This window comes from Triturus cristatus, chromosome 6, assembly GCF_964204655.1.
Source record: "Triturus cristatus chromosome 6, aTriCri1.1, whole genome shotgun sequence".
Classification (NCBI taxonomy): Eukaryota; Metazoa; Chordata; class Amphibia; order Caudata; family Salamandridae; genus Triturus; species Triturus cristatus.
In genome coordinates, this window is record NC_140589.1 from 1,736,396,134 (window position 1) to 1,736,416,498 (window position 20,365).

Below are 20,365 nucleotides of genomic sequence, written 5' to 3' on the forward strand. Positions count from 1 at the left end.
ACAATGATCCCTGAACCTGTCAACCCTCGGAGTGGGGACAAAGCCTAGTCCTTTTTGTAGCAGTGATTTTTCAGGGGCTGTGAGGATCCTGTGTGAGAGATTCACTACTAGTTCCTCTTGTCCTTCGTTCTGCTCCTGGTGTCCATGCCGCTGGTCGGTGGTTCTTGCCAATGGACCTGTTTTTGTGTGCCTCTTCTGTTGCGCCCTCTTCCTCTGCCCCAGCCTCTGCCTAAAAAAGGTTGGTTATTACCATTAAAGAACTGAGGGGGGCAATGTTGATATTGGGGAAATTGCCAGAATGGTAGTGGTGGTGGTGGACCTTGGAACATGGGGGGGCCATGGAAGGGGGGACCATTGTAGAACCTGTTATTCCGTTGATTCTTCCTAGAGTTGTTGCTCCCCCAACTGTTAGCGCTGGAATTACTATCTCTAGAGTCTCTCCTATCTGAGGTGTCATCAGAGGAGTAGCTCATTTTGTCGGAGGTGTAGTCGGCTTTCAGGTATGGGTAAACCCTTTCCTTCTCGAATTTCTGTATGTCTTTCTGCAATTTAGTTATTTTTTGTTTCATTAAATAGTCTTTGTTATCGGCAATTTCGGCATTGATCTCGGCCAGTTTGGTTTTGTACGCCGTGATCTGTATGGCTGTTTTGAGTGCCCCTTCAGAAATTTGAATTCTCACGAGGATGGCATCAGCCAATCTTCTCGCGGTGTTGATAATCAAGACTAGCCAGTCCCTAGTGCATTTCCACGCAACTAGGGACCATTCCTTCTTAAAGGTGGCATCCTCTAGAAATAATCTAGGAAAGTTGTTGACAATTAGACCTGCGGGTGCGATGTTAGCCCGCAGGTATTCTGTCATGAGTGCCCCATGTAAAGTTATCTTGAGCCATTCCCTCTTCAAGTGTGTTAAAGCCGTCCAGTCATCAGACTGTGAACCCGTTGCCGCATTGCCATCAGCCCCTAGTAAAGAAGGCGTCCTGTCTAAAATATCCATTACTGCATCGTCGCCAAAACTCAAACCCTGATGGGAGTCCATTCGGCCATTGCCTGCGTTACCAATCCGACCATGGTCTGGGTCACTGTTCCTCTAGGATAATAGTCTGTTACTCAGCCTACAGCAGCTGGGTCATGGTTGCCAGGTAGGTGGGGATAGGTGTAATGTGGTGAGTTTCTTTTGGTACTACCTGTATGGTCCCCCAGAGGCTTTGTGCATTCAGTCTTGAATTGCATCCCCCTCGTGACCCGGTGCAGTGATCTCTGACCTGGAGGCACGTGGACGGTCCGATCCCGTCAGGCCCAGGCAGAGGCTGGGGTCTGATGTTAGCGCCTCTGCTGTTTCCAGATTTCGGGGTCCCCAAGTCGACTCTGATGTACCAGTCTCGTCCGGCCAGCAGCAGAACTCCGAGGACTTCCGCCCGAAGATGGGGTTAGGGTGCGCGAGAACTCTGTTACGCCTCATCAGTTGAAATGTTGTGCTTGATAACCATGTCGAGTTTTGGGCAACTGAAAGAACGAATTTGATGAATTACTTACTGTTGTCCTTGGGGCCTTTCTGCCCAGCTGTGCGCGAAATGTTTAATATTTTACGTGTGACGTATGCAAGTACGAGTCTAATCGCTTTCCGCTGTTGTCATTTTTGTCTCCGCGGACACCACGTTATATGCCGGGTCGGCTTCCACATTTCTGAAATCCACCAGGTCTCCTCAGAAACGGCCCTCGGAGCTGGCAGCGCGCCGAAAAGCAACTGATACCGCCACTTAAATAGCTTCCCAGCAAAGTTGCACATTAACTTAAAAATACTCGGAGATCAACCATTAAAATGTTTTCGTTTCGGTTGCACGACTAACAAAAACCATATGTCCGAGTGCGCTGAAGCGGGCCTAATGCTGCAGAGATGTAGCTTGAAAGCAAACGTCTGGTTTCAAAACTGAGTGTTTGTAATGATGCAGTTTTACAGAATGAAAAAAACGCAGGGCGCCAACTCCAAAGCCCTTTGTGGACGGTTGCGTCTCCAGCCAGGAGATTGCAAATACCAAGTATTGTGCCAGGAAAAACACATGTCGTCACCAGAAGCGCAATCTGATGGTTCCTGGCAGGCTGTGAACTGACCGTGCCCCGTGCTGGCATCGGCGCGCGCGGGCCTGGCTTCAGTTTACGCACACGCGCTCAGCGTGGCAAATGGCAGCATATTCAAGATGGCAGCTCCCGGGCCCCTCGGAATCCGACACCGCCGCTTAGTGTTGAGGGCGCACGCCCCATTGACGCGCGTCACTACTAATTTTCCACTTACATCATTGCACTGAGACAGTAGCATGTAGTAGTCCTGTGTGTTTACATTGCGTGTCCATCTTACTGTGCTCATTTGAGTAGCATCCCACAGACGCTGCCACGCTTGTAGTCGTAATGAATCGTATGATTAACTACTATGTTCCGCTTTGTGGTTGTCCAGCATAGGTCCACGAGGGGAGGAGGATTCGTGTTAGATTTTCAGGGTAATCATTGGCTTTGTAAATGAGTGACAGTCCTATTCATTGCTTGTAAAGTTTGCCTTATGTGAAAATCCTGAATATCTCGAGTTGATCTGGCCTTCTTGGACTACAGGACACTCACTTCGTTTAGATTTTAAGATTTGCGTCCTCGTAATTTATGTGCTTCCGAAAGAGTAATGATATTTTGTGAACATTCGGGTAAAGGCGATAGAGATTTAAATGTTGACAGTCTGTATAAGTTTGCACCGACCAGGAAGCCAGTTACCTTTATTTTGGGCCGAAAGACTAATTAGGTTGTATTTGTATACTTGGTGCGTGCAACTTTTCTCCATTTTACGAGGTGACCAGGATCGAAAGGAGGGCTGCCGCCTTTTATGTGGCTAGTATAGTTAGCCATAAGGACCTCCAGACATTGCAGTGAGTACCCCAAAGGCAATCTGGCTTTGGACCACAAGATGAACAGAGTCTGCATCTCCGGAGACCATCCTTTGCTTGCAGAGTTGTGTCCATTTTTCCTGGCTTGATGGCAGGAATGGCTGATGTATGAGAGGCCGAGCAGTGCATTTGGAACCTAGAATCCATTTTCAGGTTGCATGGCAACACAAACCTCAACCCACCCCAAATCCTGCAACATTTTTGCGGTACTGTTTTGTATCCTATGTTCTAAAACCTGTTGCATCATGACTAAGATCTCTGCAACAGCAGATTTCCAGCATAAAGAAACATCTTCTCCCCACATATGCAACGGACCTGTGAGTTCTACCAGCAATGGCGAGAAGTCCTCTGCATAGGTCAGCATTCCAGAGAGCTGCTCAGAAGCTTCCAGCATCCCGTCTCCTCCTGTTTCCATCTTAAATGCTATGCTGCACCTTTTTAATGGAAGAACAAAGTGAGAGCACTGTTCGTCAAACAAAATGAAAGGGAACATTTTAAAGCAAGTCATGAGAAACGAATCAGCTGGTCAGTGACTCCGTATAGAGGTAGATTTCGAAGATTTACCTAAAAACAAGGAACGATAAACCTAGGCAAAATAAGTAACATTCTGTACAAGAACTTTTTTTTTAACCTGCAGGCACAAAAACAAGGCTCGCTCTGTCACAGTAATATAGGTTGCGCTCTTCTAACCCTAATCTGCAAAATATAAACATGAAAAGCTGAACAGTCTCCAAGACAAAAGACATTTCCATTCAGTCTATAAGTAAAGTCCCTATTCTGTGGCATCAATGATAGTTTCCCTATGTGCATTTGGTATTTCCTCACAAATGCTAAAGAGCTGAAGTACCTGTTCGCTGGACTTGTTTTGTTTGTCCTCCCAACCCTCTCTCCCACATCTTGGTAAGTTCACTCTTTGTTTTACTAGTTGGCGCTGGAGAAGGATCTACGGGTCCAGAGACTGATATCAGCATCCACGGTGTGACCACAGCCTCCGGATGCAGTGGTTTTATAAAGCACTATGCTTCTCCTTGCGGTTGCTTCAGGGTGCTGTCGTTTTAGTAACAGGGGTGCCATGACAGCAGGAAGCAATGGGAGTTTGAGTCCTCTCATATTTATGTGATCCCCCCATTTGTTCCTGGCCCCCATCCTTTTGCTGGATCAGTTAAAGACTGGTCTCGGAGGTCAGTATTCGGCTCCTCCTAAACTGTAAAGGTCAATTCCTTGGGTCCCTTGATGACCAGGGATTCACCGCTATGGATCCACTAACCTGCATCCACCGCTATGGATCCACTGTTGACATTGCACCACACCGGCGCCACTAATGGGCTTGCTCTCGCCTCCACGCGGCTCTTACTTGAGTCCTGGAGCTCAAACGCGTTGCTGATTGAATGATGAACTTCATATGTTGCACCCTGCTTTGCTTTGGTTTTCTTTAATGCTTTATTTACCCTGCCTTCAACAGAACAGTGGCTAGTTTAGCCTCTAGTCAATGTTCCTTGGACCAAATGTCCAAAAAGGTCAGATTTGTCTATTTCTAAAACACTGTCTCAACAAACCCTTCATAAACGTGATGTGTTTTTGTTCTTGTCCAGTAGAGCATCTGTTACAAAGTACATCTCGTCCGAATCAATAACATGTTTGGATATTTCATCTGTGAAAATGAAATCAAAAACTTCTGTTTTCTTCAGTTGTGAGCTTCAAAGGGCGGTCGTTCCTGTTATCAGTTAGGATGAAAAACTCATCTTTTTCTTCTTAGCTTTGTTTTACAACAAAGCAACAGTATTAGGAGGTATTTCACCAATAAGCTGCACAGACAAGAAAGACAGAAATAATGCCTCTGCCACCCACATAGAGTTTGATAAAATTGCCTTCACGTGATCTGAGGAGAGTTTGACGTACTTTCTAGTGCTAGGCGCCATTGCAATTTGGAAAGGACTGCCTGGCGCAGATGCGTGTCGTCATCAAACCGACTTTCGAGTAGGAAAGCCTTGTTAATGCCAAGGAAAGGGCTCTTGGTCCTTCAATTTGTTAAGGGACAATTAATTACATGAAATCAATTCGATTTATTATGTTTAGCTTGTTTTTCAAGTTTGTTTTAAAAATACATACCTTTGTGTGTTCACGTTTAAAAAGTAGTGAACCATGAACCTAAATTTCGAGCGAGTTTTAAAACATTTTTTTAAGTACAGCAAACAAAAAAAAAGTTACATGAAAAAAATACAACTGCCCTTTGTATCATCCGCTTCCATGAAGGGCATATGTATCATGATTTGGCGTCAGTGCTGTGGTCTTTCTGGTGTGCCAATGTGTCACCTTTCACCCCTGTGCTTGTGTACTTGGCACAGGGAGCTATCCGAAGGAGAGTTTGGGTTAACAGCAGTTATCCTCAACACACTGTTACAAACAACGTTAATCAGCATATGAACGTTTCTGTAGTTGGCGTAGGCAATTTCTGACTACTGTGCACAGGGTTCCCTGCAGTGAATGTTGTGAATCTTTTGCAAGATGTCATAGGAGGATGTTCCCATTCTTAAAACTGGAAAGAGCAAACTTTACCCATTATTTATATTATTTGCTGTGTTTTTCATAAATATGTAGGTCCTATGATGGATCTGGCCTTAGAATGCAACTGAACGCCTTATCTTTAATATAAATGACTTCCAGCTTAACTGTGTGTCTGTGGTAAGAAGGGGCAGTTGTGTACTGTGTCAAATGACACAGTGGCTCTTGAAGTTCCCTTCTAAAGTTAATGGTAGCAACATAGAGGCCCTAATTTCGGGTCCTAAACTTTGTTCGAATTAAATTGCCCCTCACCCCCCCCCCCCCCCCCCCCCCTTCCCCATCCGGACTCTAGCTTATTATGAAGAAGTGGTATCGATCAAGAAGTTAAAGCTTTCTGGACGTTCTATGGGATGTGGCTCTTTAACCAAATTCTCTGGGGTGAACTCCTTGTTCACCGTATATTATTAACCTACCATTCACCCCTTTTGAGAATTCTGTAATGGTAGTTGAAGTTCTGGTATTTTTGGTTCATGGAAGTTACTGGTGTTTAGGTGGGTGGCTTGGTGGGAGCTAGGATGCCAGAACAGCAAGTATGAATCCATTGCAACACAGCTGGTGTCCTAGCTTATTTCCTATAAAATGTGATTTTTGCCATTTTATCTGTTGCTCTTCATTTACTGTCCTCTTTAATGCTTGCCTTGCAATTTCAATTCTTTGTAGTTTGCAAGTGTTTGAATAGGACTGCTCCTCCTTATGTGTACAATAGCCAACCGGCCCAATCTTAATTAGACAGATGACAATTTGTTGAGGGTGTCTTGATCTAGATTTGTAGGAAGAGGAAACAGATGTGTTTGTAATGGCTCTGAGAGTGTGGAACTGCATTTCCCTAGAAATAGGAGACACTACATTACATCTCTGGTGAAATGTCGTGCTCTGTTGAAAACGTTCTACTTTAAGTGAGATGTGTTGGAATAATTTCACGTTTTAAAATATTTTTGTGCATCTTCTTTACAGGGCAAGAGAAAAATTGGTTAGTGGAGAGTGCTCTATAGGTGACTGAAGCAAAATACAATTTACGAGCCTGTGCCATACTTTGCTGCCTCATCTCTGTAGCCTGATGTACCTATCTTAATCTCTGCATTTGACAGGTTGATCTGTTTTCTTATAAATGTGCTCTTTCTGTCCAATGTGATGTTTTAAATGTTTAAATGTACATAGGAAGGATGGTCGAGAATGTCCTCACCCACCTTGTTATTTTAGACTCTTTGCACAGACGCTGTAGTTTTGTTGCTGGTCAGTTTGGTATTCAAATGCACTGAGAAGAGCAACAGGCACCCATCTGATAGATACATGTAACCTAGAGTAGTTGTCCTCTCCGTGAGAACCTGCTCTGATAATAGATCCACTGTTTTCCCAATAGGGAGCCTCTTCCTGCCATCCTGCACCTTCACAAATTCTCTTGATGATCCTTCTGACCACCCTCTGTGATCACATCTCCATTGTTACGTAAGTAGCACAGCCTTCTTTGACTAGTGAGTTTGGGAGTGGTCGCTAATACGCTTTTTAATGTACGGTCTGGATCCCAAGAACATGACTGTATTCATCCTCTGGTGTTGACCTTCTGATGCACTTATCTAGTGCGCCTTTTGAATAGTCAGGCTTCATGGCATTGGTATTTATTCATGAGTACAGCTCATAACCTTTACAGTCTCTGAAACATTTCTAAAATACGCCAAAATATGCCTTGGAGATCAGAGAAGAAAATGTTGGACGTACACCTGAGCTAATTTACATAATTTTACTCCGTTGGGAATGTCACTGTCAGCTGCGGCCTTTTATTTTTGAATGCACTACAAATGCTGGCGTAGATTCGACTCTTCATTTGGCAGTATAGAAAAGGTGTCTTTAAAGGGGAAGTAACTTCGACCAAGTTATAAGAGGTCAATATTGTCGGTACAGTCGGATCCTTGGCAGACGAAATGTCATCATGCAAAGTATGTGGAAACATGAAAATGGCTACCAAACTATCGCTCCTCTTGGTTCAAACAAGGTTTATGTTGGGATAATATTTCAAAAGGTTTTCATGGTCCCCTCACCAACACATGCACTGAGTAAGGGTGCAAGAGTAGTGGCCACATACTAGAGTTAAAAACACCTCTATATTGAGCAAGTGCAAAATCTAAAGGATTGTTAAAGTTCAGAAGAAATGTATCTTCTAAAACAGATCTAAGATGCCGAAATTTGCTAAAATAAACATTTGATACAGTTTGTATAGCTTACATTTTTTTCACCCTCCCCCTACATAAAATGATCGTGGTCTTCTTCAGAAGTAGTGAACAAATTCATCATGTATATGATTTGTATTCAAGGAGGGCGTGCTTCAATGTAAAATGAAAAAAAACAATGGGGTGTGATCCAGTCAGGCCCTCAACATGGGGCGGGATCAATACAGTATACATTTAATAACGGGACCCGTCTTGGCCATAAATCAATGTTTATTTCAAACAATACAACATGCACGTCAATCAAATGTGTTTTTCGAACTTATCAAATTATTATTTTTTTAAAAAGGTAATTACAAACATGTTACCTGATTTCTGGAAAAGAAACCTCATATTTCCAAAGACACAATTGGACACAATAATGTACGAAAATATTTCAACATTAATTCAACATAGACATCAAAAGCAACATCAACGATCCAGAATATATTTTTTAAATATACAAGCTAGATACAACAAGTCCAAATTATTGCTCTGAACTTCAATGTGTTTCCCCAATTATAACATGAGGATGTGCAAACAATTATACATGGCTATTTCGGTTTATCAGATTAGAAAACCATAATATAGTTCATTTGAGGATTTCCAAATTAAATGGCCATCTTTTGACTCTATATGCGGAATAGGCTCCCCATCATTCCTCCAGCTGCTGCCTACACGTTTCGACCTCAGATAGTCATGAGGGGTACAAATGCTTTTTAGGGGGTCATCATCAGAGCTTAATACCAATCATTAAATCTGGATACACAGTAGACTGCCAAATGTCACTTTATGGCCAAGTGGGTACCCGTTATTAAATGTATCAATGTAAAATGAGGCTGAACTAATGTTAGCCAGTTGATTAATACAAAGGCAAAATTGACAGGCAACGTCAAATATAATCTTATTGACTCGCCTATACTTGCATTACAGGTGTAATGTCTGGCCTTAGAAAAATAGCAAAACATTCAGTGTGCTCTAAAAAAACAGCTAACGGGAGTAAGATGAAGTTTTAAAGTGGTTTGAGGTGTTCATACAGAAACAGTTGCTGTGTACGGAGGTTTCTCAAATAAATTGTGAAACATTTATTAATTCAATGGAGAAAACCAAAGAGGCCTGTATCATGCTTGCTGGCTATTACGATTTATACAATTTTTAAAAAAAGTCTGGATTTTTTAACCCAGTTTTCAGTGTTCAAATTTGGAAGTCGGAACACTGAAAAGAGGCAAATACATTTTATTAGGTCAGAATGTTTGGAAAATGACAGCCTTAGGTGTACAAATAATGAAGTGCCCCGAGCAGGGCTGGAAGGGTCGGGCAGTGAATGCCCCATCTAATGGCCAGCACCTACAGTTTAATCAAAAAATGCTCTAGAATTAAAAATCCACGTTCAGTGGGATAATGATGGCAAAGAGCTAACCAAAAGACTGAGGGGTCTGGGGAAAAAAATGCTCAAATGCTTTAAGAGGAGAGAACATGCAAGGGGAAAACCTCTGTTTTGATCGCCATGAAAAAAACAATCTAATGATTAAAAGTTGATGTAATCCATGATTGAGGATAGTGTGTCCTAAGAATGGGCAATACTGATCAAACCATTATCAAGGTTACTGGTAACACTCACGCCGTAGTAAGGGCGTTACATGGATGCTTATAAGGTTGACTGTCTTCAAACTCTGCTTGGAAAAGTTTTTCTTTTTCAAAATGCACTTAAAACGGTATTAGTTTTAATCTTTGAAGCTCGACTAAAGTCGCCAACCCCAGACATCTCCGCCCTGCACTGGTTCCAGCAAGTTGCAAAATATGTTAGATGTCATTGCAGCTAAGACAGCCATCTTTTCTTTGTACTTGAAATAGGAATTTAATTGCAGAAGAGGGTTCCAAAATGCAAAGACTAAATAAGTAGGAGCGCTCAATCTGTCTTTCTGGGTGGATACTTCTCTTTTTCTAGGAGTCTGTTTGACTCCTTTTAAAGCGACATTGTCTTTGAAATTATTGAATATGCTAACTAGAGATCACCTTCTCACCTGGAATGTTTTTAAAACATTTTTACAGTTGTAGGTTGTTGAGGGTCTAAGCAGGCATTGTATTGAGAGTATTTTCTTTGCACCAATTTATGTTGATGTTTTATGAATATTTACTTTATACATTCATAATACACTGTTTGTGCCTTTAACCAATTGAGGTGCATTAAAATGGCCTCGGGCCTCAATGTCGACAGATATGCTTATGGTTTGTGCTAAAAGATTACATAAAAAAACAGTTTCCTAACTCTTCAAAAAGAAATCGGTTGCAATAATGAGTTGTAGCAGTAAGTAAGGAGCATGACGACACGACTTATTAAAAAAGCACTGTACAGTTATGCTTTACACGGTTTGGAATTTTCTTTGCTAAACCGCAATATCTTTCCAAAAAAATATATAGATACTTTATGATTGATAATGACACTATGATTTCCTCCAAGCGTTCACCCAATTCTAAATTATGATGTTGGACAAATTCTTTGCCATGTGAACTTTGGAAAGGAGCCCCGTGGATATTAGTGTTATAACAAACTGTGCAACATATGTGTTACACTCGGTTGTCCAGTGGAAGAGAGGCAAAGATTGATGCTTTGTGCTGCTGTCACATTTTTCATGGCATGCTGTGACAACTATATTGCCTTACTAGCCATATTTTAGCAGTAGAACTAATCTAGAACACCTGCGTCCTGCAAGCATTCACATTTTTTCAGTAACGCAAGCAGTGACAGCCGCTATCGTTTGTAAGATATATGGGGAAAGTATTGGCCAAATATTTACTGTTGCTCAACACTACAAGCTGGGATAATGCTTCATGTGAAGTATGTATTATATCAGCTGTATGGAATCGGGCATGTATTCATCTTACTTAGCTCTTGAGCGGAATTTGAGGACTTTGGGATGGGAATATACAAGCAAAAATATTCTCTTTAGCAGGGATTAATTTTAGTTTTTGGGACATATCTGCAAATTCTAAGTGAACATAGTTTGGATTGTATCTCCTGAGTTCTACTGTTTCTTAATGCATGCCCAAGCTACCCAACTCCTCCACCTCGCCGTAAAAGCATGTACTCCTCGCTTGAGAATTATCCGGCGAAGCCTACTGCTGCAGCTCAGACTAGTATCTTGCTTTTATAGCTGAGTGGTCATTTGTCCTGTTGCCATACATTACTAAATTTAGCCTTAAAATGTAAGAGATTAACCTTCTAGTCCTTCCCACTTCAACCCACATTGAGGAATATTGCCTCATGTAGCTCTGAGCTTTGAACTTTGTCCCTCCTTTGTATCTGATGGCTCCTGTATTAGTGTTGTAATACCTGCCCACTTACTGTTCTTCTCCATTAAGGAAACGAGCTCTTTAGGAAAATAGAACTGATAGAGGGGATTGGTTTACTTGCCTTGAAGATAAGTTGTTTTTGTAGTAATTTATGTACTTCTCTGCAAAGAATTCTGTAAACTGCCTCCTTCTGTAGGGAAGGCAGCAGTGCTAATGCAGAGAGTTGGTTTGTCCCACAAAGAGGTTCTACCACCATTAAGGGCACCACGAAGGACCCCGCTGCCCTAATATACTTTAACTGTGACTGTAGGTGTCTAAAAAGGCAGAGCCTGACTTTTCACTCCTCCTTTTGTTACTTACCGAGTGCTACAGAGTACTGTGAAATAAACACTGGGGTATTTGGAGTGTATATATCAGGATCATGGCTGCTGAAGCGAGGCGTTTCAGGGAAACTTCAAGAGTAGCAAATATGCAATACAGGTAGTTCACTTCACTAGAGCAGATATAACACATTTATGGTGCCAAGTGTTCTACTGGAATTTGTTGACACTTTTGATCATTCTCGGTTGAAATTTTGGTAGCTCAACTTCCAGTTTGGGTGCATTGCAACTGAAAAGGCAGATCCTTGATTGTCTGTCACCGTGCATGCAAGAACTTAAACTGCATAAATGAGGCAGTAAAGCTGTAATCCTGCAGGGGTCCCTTGTGCTCTCCTTGGCCTCCACTAAGCCTGGCAGTTTGGGCTGCACTGTCACTTACTTCGAAGCCAAGACTGAAGTTTGATTTGGCCTCCTGTAATGCCAGAGAAAGCATCAAAATAGTGGTATGGAGCGCTATCCAGAGTAAGTGGAGCAGTTTGATACAAGTATTCCCTTCACTCGTTTTTTGCTTTTATTTCATGCTGGAACATATTAACGAGAATGCAGAATTCCAGACCCAAGGCATTTTGCCATTGGCTCCTTGAGTCCAGTTTCTACTGTTGTGCCATTTCTCCTAATTGCAGTGGTAAAGAGACAGTTGAACCTTTGGGGAATGCCTGGTTTGTTGAATTCTGCCTCGCTGCGGTCTTTAAGCTGTCAAGGTTTTTGCTCAACTCTTGCGTTGCTGTTGGCCAGGGGTTGCCAATCTCTTCTGTTATGAGACCTATTTATGTTCAAAGAAAATCATACAAGCTCCTAATATTATTAGTGTAGTACTAGTGATGGCATCAGGGCACGGTTATATTCGTTGCCACCATATATGCAAGATTACGATCAGCGATCACCGCCGATCATTAGACAGGGTTACCAACAGTCATGTAAACAAATACTTTGTGAGTATGGAATGCCTCTACACGGGTAATACATACCTATATAGCGGCAGCGCCCTTGGTACCAAGCTACTAATATTAGTAATAAGTATTCCCATCGCTGCATGATTGATCTGTCAAAAAGCAGTTCAATATATAATTTTGAAATTCAACAGTTTTTCTCCAAACATCAGCTAATGAGATCTGAACATGCATATATTTCCGTCTCAAATACATGTTTTCAGTTTTGGTATCCATATAGCAGTTTAATTGAGGAAAACTAGTTTAGTATGTTGGGATGCACACGGGAGAGATGCGTCTAGGTAGCTGGAGAGCTACCAGTGGCTCATGAGCTGCTCGTTGGAGAAGTCTGGCATAGGCAATATAGCTTGTTCATGTGGAGGAGAGTAGATAAAGGAATGACCTCACCTGATCCGTCGCTGCACCTGGCGTGCAGTTCAATGTGTGAATATTCAGTAAAGTCTCCTGCTGTGTTCAAGCATGTTGTTAGGTCTTTCTACTTCGAGCTAAAATTGATAAGTAGCCACATTGTTCATGTGAATGTCTGCAGGTAGAACGGATCCAGTGTTTCATCCAGGGTTGTGATTTGGATTAAATCTTGTGCATCAGCTGTGTGTTTTTTGGACAGAGTAAAAGCTGATGCCTCAGTTTAAAGGGAGGTTTGGATCTGCGAGGTGATTGTTTTCTGACAAACCGATCCATTGTGTTAGCGGCTTGCTTTGTGCTCTCGATGTATTTTTTGATGTAACTATTGGATCTGAAAGTACACTTGGAACATCTGAATTCACCGAGTGCTCTTGTGAATATGTCCAGCTCTAGCATCTAGGACGTACTTTTGGGGTTCTATATGTGAATCTGGAAATGATCACTGAAGTACTTTGATTTGTAGTGAATAAAAAGGTAGTTGCTTCAAAATAATGGTCGCCACTAGAACAAAACATTGTGTGGGTCTGGAGATGAGGTGGACCTACACCCCAGCAGATAGTTTCATAACTGACATGTTTACTGGGTAAGTGTTCAATGAATAACGGAACAAAACCAGCTTTCGATTTTGGCTGGTCCCCAACGCTCAGCCAAACTGGGCCTACTCATATGTAAACGAGCGAGAGCTTGTTTACTGGAAAGCTTTTTTTTTTTTTTAAAGAGAATCTTTTTATGGTTTTCCTCAACAGGCCCGATGCCATGTTCACATATAACAACAAAGCGTTACAAAGCAATTGCAAATCAGCCAAAAAAAGAGCTGGTAAGCTTTAAACCAAGACCGATCCGAATCAAATGGGACAAAAAACATTAGCAATGAAAAGAAAACCAGTAAATTACTATTTCCCTTGCACCTGAAGGAAGAGAGGACGATGCTAACTTACTTTTGCTAAACCCTGTAGGTTTTTAAACAGCAATTTCACTAAGTTGGTTCTAGTTTTGGTTAACGTTCTCTTGCCCAGGTTACGTTTCACTGTGTGAAGCCCTCGAAATACATGCCTTAGTTTGCTGATGCCAAGCTGCAGCTGTTTTTGCTAACAAGTCTCATTGACTCTGCTAAACCGTTCTACAGGTCTCCGGGTCCAACACAGGTTCGTCTCATAGGAGCCTAGAAAGATGCACGCTTTGGACATTTAAAATGGGCTTACAAAGGTACCTACTTCTGTCAAAGCCTTGTCTAGTGTCCCGTGACCTAGTGACCGTATTTCCTTGCTTTTCAGCTGCACTTTCCTAAACCTTTTGGATGCTGCTGAATGTACATTTTGTTTCAGTGATTGTCTTGGCTCAGCAACTTCCTAGAAAGATGACTGCTGGCCACAAGCCCACCCCATGGACAGTGTTGCTGTTATGCGTTTCCTTGGAGGCCTAAGCAGCCGTCCTGAAAGCCAACTCGAATAAGTGCTTGTCTTCTTTCTATGAGCAGCAAGAATTGTAACTATGCAGCAGGGCTCAGTAGCTCTCTTTCAGAGAGGGTCTTTTTCATTCTGCTCTTCAATTCTTTATTTAGAAAGGACTAGCTTTGACATTTTTCCTCTGTTAATTTGAAGGAGTGATTTTTCAGCCCCTTGAAGTATTTATGTAAAAAGCTTTCTTGAATTGCCTGACTCCGAAGCATTTTAACCTGATTTTCCTTCTGAAGAGCTTTCGTAAAAGTTATATTAACCTGTAAATTAGGCTTTGAGAGACTTTATTTTGTCTCATTTAGCTGGAGTATTTCAGTGATGGAAACAAAATCCATGGCAAGCTGGGTTTCCCCAATAGTACATCCGTCATAGAAGCTAGCAATAGAGACACCATGTGTGTACCAGGGAAACATGGTAATGATCCCTGTTAACACATGGCTTCATGAGATCCCTGTGAGGTGTGATATAATTCCAGGATTACTGCCGATGCAGTGGCAAGTGCTCTGCCCTTATGAACAGCCATCTGCCAAATAGTATATACATGAGAGGGGGCACAGCTGGTGGAATGTTACCAGGTGTAATAAAAAGCACAGGCTTTGAAAGTGCATCAGAGCTTAATGCTAGGAAATAACAGTGGTTATAATTCCACAAAGGTACTAAAATGGTGTGGTTGAAGTAAACACAAGATATGATGATAAAGTAATTAGAGTTGGTAGACCTAATGTCCAGATAAAAAAGGCATTAATAGAAGCCAAAAGTATTAGACAAGATCCCACAATATTTGTAGGTACAATAACGAGTGGAAGAGAAGTCGAATTGAATTGTAAGAGAGAAGGGATATGTTCACTTTGGTGATGAACACTTGAGATTTTTCCACAATGAAAGCCATTCCTGTATGACAGTAATAGGAAAGGAAGAGGGGTAATGTAGGGCCATATGTAGGTGTGCTAGAGCAAGCAAAATTAGTATGCCTATGGCCGCGGTACCAAATTGAATACATCGTAGGGCACTTAAAAGTGAGGGGCATTAGCTAGCTCCTCTGACTACCTTTTATTTTATTTCAGACACTTGGACATATTTACAAGTTTGCCAACCCCAGGCCTGACCTCCAAGATTAAAAAATAGGTATTCTTTTAAAAGATAGAATGGTGCAATATACATGAGCCATAGTTACAGCCCCACAGTGGAACTTTTCTAATGGTCACCCGAATTAGAAATTGTCTTAAGTAATAGGTGGCAGGGCATAATTGTAACTGGAGTTCGTACTGGTCAGAGGAAAGAAAAGGAGTTCTGGTGCCACGAATACCCAGAGAAAATGCCACATGTGTATTGCCTTCATTAGAAATATTGCCTTCTTTCTCGAAGAACAGCCATGGCTCTTTTCAAGTGAAATTAAGATCTGCAAAAGAATTGGTGCTACAATTTGCACTGGAAAAAAAATCGGAAGATTTTTAAGATTAGAGGACTCACTATGCATCAGCTTTCACCATTAAATGCAACTTGCAGTAGGATATCGAGGGACATAATGCATAGTATAGGTCACACTATTGGGATCCAGCCCTCTTGGGTTCTGGGACCCTGACACCCCTTGTACATTGTTAGTCACACAGTGCATCATATTTACAAACTGAGATATTTTATATTGGAATAAATAGATATTTAATCCTTTCGGTCACCTATTAACGTGGTCATTTTTTTTATGTCATAGCATATGTAGCCCTTAGAGGGGGGTAACATGCCTGATGAAATCTCCGGTTTGGTCAAGCTTATAGTTAAGAAAAAAAGTAGAACCAGGAGCCATAGAAGCAAAAGTGTTTCTTACAGGGCCAGAAAAGTCATCATAACAATCTTATAGACCAGTGTTTCCCAAACTGTGGTTCGCATGCCAATTTTTGGTGGGTCGTGAAAGTCCAAACAATAAATAAATATTTCTTTAAATTCAGCATTTAAGTTGTAAAATTTGCATCACTCCAAACACAGAGGTCAAATGTCAGGCTATGTCTTCTGACAAATTGGTGCTTTTTAGGTCTCGCAGACCTGCGTTGCAGCACGCATGCACTGCTCGCTCTGCAAGGCTTCTTATAATCGGGATATTTCAGAAGTGGAGTTTAAGCCCCGCCCATCTTTTTGATTGGCTGGCGTCATAGTCTATGGTAAATACTGGCTTTTTTATTGTAAATGAGGCTTTTTAGTCCCTCCTTGTTACCTCCCTGTCTCCTTTTGGCCCCGCCCACCCTTACTGGATCGTTTACTTGCGGCCTTACACCCACGGTCTCCATAAGTCAGTAAGCACTCTTTTTTGTAAATTTTTCATTTGCAGCGCGGTCCTCTTTTACTATAGGGACTGCGCTTGTTTATTTAATTATTTTGCCGTGCGGGCCTGCGCCAGTTCTTGCCGTTTATTTAATTATTCTGCCGCGCGAGCCACTTTCGCGGCCCCGCTTATTATTTCCATTGCAGAGCTTGACCGAAGGCCAATCACAAAACGTTGTGCTTTTGAAATACTCCTGCTTTAGACGTTTTGGGCTCACGGATGTCGAAGTCAGTCTGAGGCTGCCTAACTGCAAACACACAAGTCTCACGGTATTTTAAAAGCTTTGTAAACATTTGTTGGCTGTCTGCTACTGTTAATGTCTACTGGAATTTGCAGGTTGATGCTTTGGCACGTTTCCGTGGGCTCTTTAAGAGTGCTTGCCCCTGCCCCTTTATCCGAAGCGTGCATTGATGCACCAACTTAGGGGCGTCTTAAAGTCCTTCTTTCTGCAGGAATGCCTTGGGCTGGTGCCTTTTCGCTGTTGTTGATCCCATCCGAGTTACACTTTTAAAGTGATCATTCCTAAATAGCCGTTTCAGTAGTGAACGTGTTGCAAGAGCCGTGGGTTCCCCACAGTGGAAAAATGCTTGTTATGTGGAAAGTACCATTTTATTACACAGGATAGACAGTTCCATAACGTGTGCCAGGTTTTCAGCCCAAACTAGCATATATCTTATTGGAGTGAAGTCTGACGCCTCAACGAGCAGTCTTCACCTAATGCCGCCGCTTTCCCTAACTGTGCTCCACATGTTCTTGGGAACGTCCATGCTTCCTCATGATAGAGGCGCGTCTCGGGCTAATGCTTGCAGTGGACGTTTCCTGCGTGCACCCGTGTCCCTTTAGAGCCCATATTGCCTTCCTCTGTCCGCGGTATTGTCCTGCCTTGGAATGTAAACAGCTCCTTTGTACAACTGGTTGACGCCTGGAGTCCGGACCTGCCCCCAGAACTTTCTCAGCAACATGTTCAAGCCACAGGGGGCTGGTGTCTACCAGACTTCCTCAGGTGCGACATGTTTTTATTGTCCTTTATAATGGTCTTTTCTTGCAATGCACAACCTTTCAGTCTGGTGTAATGTGGGGGGAACTACACTTGGGACGGTTCTAATACGTCTTTATGCTTTATGGTACAGTATTCTCTGAATCACAACACATTCGCAGTCCACTTACATTTTCACAGTCTCGGTTGGTTTTAAGCTATACTGTAACCGGAATCGTAACTATTGGGATGACTGGAGACCCCTACAGTTGGTGGGTGGAGTCTCATGAGGAGTATCCAGGTTGGGGAGAGAAGCCCTCTGCAGCGTAGCCAATCCCAGAATCGTGTTCCTGTGCACAGAGCTAACAGGACAGCCACTTCCCCGTCCCCCTCCCCACCCCCAGTTCTCCTGGGCTCACTTCCGCCCACCTCCTTCTGCATAGCTCAAACCAAGCTAACGAGCTGCAGAGTCCTGTACAGGGTAATTACATTTCACAGTAGATGCTATCTGTCTCTCTGAAACATGTACTTCAGTGCATTTAATTTGCGAGGCTGAAGCCCCATATGGCTTCCAAATTGTTCTTTCCAAGCTCTATGATTTAAGAACAATCATTTGCAATGCAATAGGTCTGGCATTTACGCGAGTTTGAGCTATTTGCATTGTAAGTGACAATGCCTTTTATTGATGTTTTGGTTTTTAAAACCTAAATAAAAGGCATTGTCATTTACAGTGCCAATAGCTTAAACTCTCGTAAATGCGAGACCTATTGCATTGCAAATGCTTGTTTTATATAGGGATTGGTGTTTACTTACCTCTCTTAATTTGCAGTCAGAGAAAGAAAAGTCATGTGAACTATGTGACAATTTAGTTAGGGTACAGGGAGTGTGAAAGGAAAGGCTGTAGAATGTAATTATTTTGTAACACAAAAAAAATGTAAATACCTGTAAATGAACTGTACAGTTTCAGCATTTAGGAAAGCAAAAATGAATATTTTAATAGTATCAAAACAAATCAAGACACTTTACTTGGTGATGCACAAATGCTAAATATTCTCTGAAGCATGGTTTCCACACGTTATCATTTGTGTACCGTATAGTTCCATCATTAAAACTGAGTCTGTGCAAATTTTAGTGGCAATTTCAGTTGAAAATGTGCTGTCTGTAAATGACACTGCGCTACCACACAATGCTTTATTATAAAAAATTCACCTGTCTCATGTCCATTAAAGCTGGATGGGTCACAAAAAAGTTTAATTACTCTTGGTTCCAAAAAGTTTGGGAAGCACTGGTATAAACAATTGTTACAATTCTCTGTTACCTTTTATGCAATTTCAGATCATACTTTTGTTGTCCTTCTCAAATTCACATCAAACATTTCCAACCACAAATATATTTCATGGCATGGCGCTGACAACAAATGTGGCCTACTAATGCGTTATTTGATGCAAGTGTAGTGATCAACCCAGATTCAGACTTGTATTACTCCAGTGCAAAGATCGACTCTCCTAGTCCCATAGCTGAGGAGTTTCTGAGGAGTTTCTTCTGGACCCTGGTACCTTTGATCTTCAACACTTCACACAGTCTGTCTTTGAATTAGAACTGTACTGTGGGTTTGCTTAAATACCAGCTTTTATGACTAATGATCATGAATCACAGCATGAAATAAACAATATGCACAAAGAGTAATACGCTATGTGCAGCGTATAATATACTATTTATTGACAATGGGAATTGAGGGAAGAGGAATCATGACTCTGCGCCTCTCATGTGTCACGCCGGTTTGCTTCCCGCAGCCTTACTATGGAGATCATGATCGCAGGAGCATACACAGGATAACCTGCCACGTTTGGACGGCTAGTATGATGTTGAAGGGACTGGCTGGTCAAAAGTGAAAAGTGAGCAAGGTCTTTCCTGCAGGAGAGCCGCTGGTGGAGGCTGCAGGGCCTGCCATTAGTTTACGGAAGTGGCTGGGCCAAGTCCTGGTGCGACTTGCAGCTGTTGGCTCTCCTACCCGGCTGTGCTGCTTTCTGTTACCATTCTCCCCCCTTCCCTAAGGCCCCATTTTGCCTCATTTGCCCCTCGTTACCTCCTGGCCTCAGTGGGAGTGACTACAGTGATTAACGCTTAGGGCAAGCACTAAGGAGCTAGGGGAGAAGCTGCGAACAGGAGAAGGACACTTGGATATTGGCTCATATCCTGCTGAAGAGCTGTGCGGCTAGGAGGGAAGGAGAGGCCCGGGTATAGCGTGGTCCTGCTTCCCCCACCCTCCTGCTGTGTAGTAGACCTACCGGCTTGCCTGTGTCTGTCTTTGACTACTTTTGTGTTCAGCAGGCTGCAGCAGAATTCCCACCTGTGTTGGAGGAAAACATTGGAGAATCATAGGAGGATCGGTACGCTTATTCTACCAGCCACTTTGCATGAAAAAGTCGCCATCAATATCATACGTTTACCTTTTGTTGTTGTTGTAGTATTACCTTCTATACCTCTGCTTATAAACTTACAAGCCTACAGTCTTAAGCTGCCAATACACCATCTGTGTATTATTGTTTGTTTATCCACTCACTTATTGTCTGGACACCCGCTATCTTTTGTATCTGGCTGTTGCTCATCTGTTGTTTTCTGCAGTAGAGGCGGAGACTGAAGACAGAGCCTGAAAGGGGAGGCTAGTATTGCCTGTGAGGACGGGCCGAGCTCCTGGTGCTAAGCCCACTGCGCTGGTAACGTTTGAACGGTGCAGCTGGGTATCACGACGGATAGTTTAGGGCTTGAGCACGGTCCTCTTTGGGCCCCCCTCCCTTTGGTCCTTTTGTCAACTGTTTTGTGGTAGAGTAGCAGAGTGGTAGTAGAGAAGCTTGCCCTTTATGACCCCTGGGACTCGTGGAGACCTTTAAGGAGCACTGC

The 20,365-nt window shown here is 42.5% G+C and overlaps 1 protein-coding gene across 2 annotated transcripts in view; it reads left to right on the forward strand.

Moving 5' to 3' along the window:
* DISP1 (dispatched RND transporter family member 1) overlaps positions 1-20,365 on the forward strand; it is a 586,767-nt gene that overhangs the window by 126,915 nt on the left and 439,487 nt on the right. The window contains exon 3 of one of the 2 annotated variants that reach the window (XM_085612977.1): positions 6,848-6,933. The exons of the other annotated variant lie outside the window; for it this stretch is intronic. The gene's annotated coding sequence lies outside the window, so the exon portion shown is untranslated. The remainder of the gene's footprint in view (positions 1-6,847; positions 6,934-20,365) is intronic. 2 annotated transcript variants of the gene reach the window in all.